Source organism: Gigantopelta aegis, chromosome 8 (genome assembly GCF_016097555.1).
Source record: "Gigantopelta aegis isolate Gae_Host chromosome 8, Gae_host_genome, whole genome shotgun sequence".
NCBI lineage: Eukaryota > Metazoa > Mollusca > Gastropoda > Neomphalida > Peltospiridae > Gigantopelta > Gigantopelta aegis.
The window spans coordinates 5,607,758-5,610,332 of NC_054706.1; positions in this window are offsets into that span (position 1 = coordinate 5,607,758).

Genomic DNA, 2,575 nt, shown 5'->3' on the forward strand with positions numbered 1-2,575 from the left:
CACTGGTATTATGTATGGTACATACCGACAGCTATCTGACACACTTGTATTCTGTGTGGTACATACCGACAGCTATCTGACACACTGGTATTCTGTGTGGTACATACCGACAGCTATCTGACACACTGGTATTATGTATGGTACATACCGACAGCTATCTGACACACTGGTATTCTGTGTGGTACATACCGACAGCTATCTGACACACTGGTATTCTGTGGTACATACCGACAGCTATCTTACACACTGGTATTCTGTGAGGTACATACAGACAGCTATCTTACACACTGGTATTCTGTGGTACATACCGACAGCTATCTTACACACTGGTATTCTGTGGTACATACCGACAGCTATCTTACACACTGGTATTCTGTGTGGTACATACAGACAGCTATCTTACACACTGGTATTCTGTGGTACATACCGACAGCTATCTCACACACTGGTATTCTGTGGTACATACCGACAGCTATCTCACACGCTGGTATTCTGTGGTACATACCGACAGCTATCTTACACACTGGTATTCTGTGGTACATACCGACAGCTATCTTACACACTGGTATTCTGGTAAAATGTGCTAAACTAAGACCATTTTACCACCCAATATTATGTAGCCCTTTTGTAGCGCGCTCGTCTGACGTGTGGTAGGTTGCAGGAAATGACCGTACATAAAGTGAAGATAGGACACGTGACACATTTTGACCTTGACGGACTCCGGTATTGCAGGACAATTATTTTGAGCATTCGTTATTAACACTGATACAGGATTTTATGCCTTGATATATTTTCTTGTTGATAATTCTAAGGAATTTGCCATTTATATTATAGTTTAATAACTTTTGCCAAAGGAAGCTTCTAGATATCGTATTAAGTGTCTTTTGGAAATCAATAAACCCACAGAATAATTTTGTTTTTCTTCTTTTTAATTTGTTTTATTAAAGAATAAATATTAAACAAATGGTTGGTTTGAAATCCCCGTCAGTGGGCCCATTGGGCTATTTCTTGCTCCAGCCAGTGCACCACGACTGGTACATCAAATGCCGTGGTATGTGCTATCCAGTCTATGGGATGGTGGATATAAAAGATCCCTTGCTGCTAATCGAAAACGAGTAGTCCATGATGTGGCGATAGCGGGTTTCCTCCCTCAATATCTGTGTGGTCCTTAACCATATGTCCGACGCCATATAACCTTAAACAAAATGTGTTAAGTGCGTCGTTAAATAAACCATTCCCTTCGTTTTCGAAAGGCAGTCTGGGCTTCAGTTAAGATATTATTTCTTCTAGGTAGTCATTTAGTAGCTTGTGTAGGATTGTTGTAAATAGCTTTGAGCTACAGCATAATAAGGTTATTGGTCTATAATTTTTAGGCATATAATGGCTTCCTTTATTTTTAAAGATTGGCTTAATCATTACTATCAGCCATTCATTTGGAGAAATACTGTTGTCTAGTATGATATTGAATAGTGTTGTATATATTGGCAACATGCTGTATTCTACAGATAACAAGTCCAAGTCTGATGAAGAAAAGATTGACTTAGAGGTGACAATCACATAAAAGCAATTTACTCGTCTTCCCCTGACTTACACGAACATTTTACTTGCTGAGCCAATGTCAAATGAAATATTAGCATTAATTACCAATGATTCTATGGGACCCCAGAGAAGCAACCAATCAGTAGACAGAACACGAATACAAATGGCTTAACATGAATAAAATGTTTTAGAAATGAAAAGTGGATGTTGATGACTTTGTTTCCTGGGATGAATACTGTGCACTAATACCACTTTATGAAAACAAATAGTGGAAATTTCCATAATTAATCATCAAGGACATACAGCAGATAAAAAGTGATTCCATGGATGGTCGTGTTATCTAATGCAACTATTAAAGCAAATGTGGCTACAAACTGTAACAAGCTTTATTCATGCAGTATACGTTACCAGAACCAATAAAGTTCATCAAATCATAGCTGCCTCGCTGTAAAGTGTGCAGAAGAAAACGTTACTCATAATCTGACAATACAGAAGACTCGTGTTTTGTTTAGGATGGATAATGTACCTCATGTTCATATATTGATCCACGTGTCTTGACTTAATGATAACGGTATTGATGTCTGTGTGGATTCTACTGTTATCCAAATTCCATATGTATGAATCGATGTGATGAGTCGATGGGCTGGTTGGCTTGGAAATTTGGCAGGTAGTCTTCGATGTCGAAATAAAAGCTCTTAATCAATCCAGAATAGCCTTCCTGTAGGACGATCTTGAATATCCTGTGAATTGTGATGTTGTCCATTCCTACGATCAGGATTGCCTGTCGACACTACCCAATACTACTACACGTAGGGTAGAAATTGGCGTCATCAGGTCTGTTGGTGAAACAGTATCTGATCCGGCCAGATGGTAACAGGCGCCAAGATGTAGGTGTAATCGGGCAGGGCAGGTACTTCTCTTCCGAGCAACCTCTCAGGTAGGGTCTGCACGGGCGCCGCAACTTGGGACACGCGATACACCAGTTGGTTGCATCAGTCTTTTCAAGCGGGACCACTTTTGGAATGCGCATCTTCCG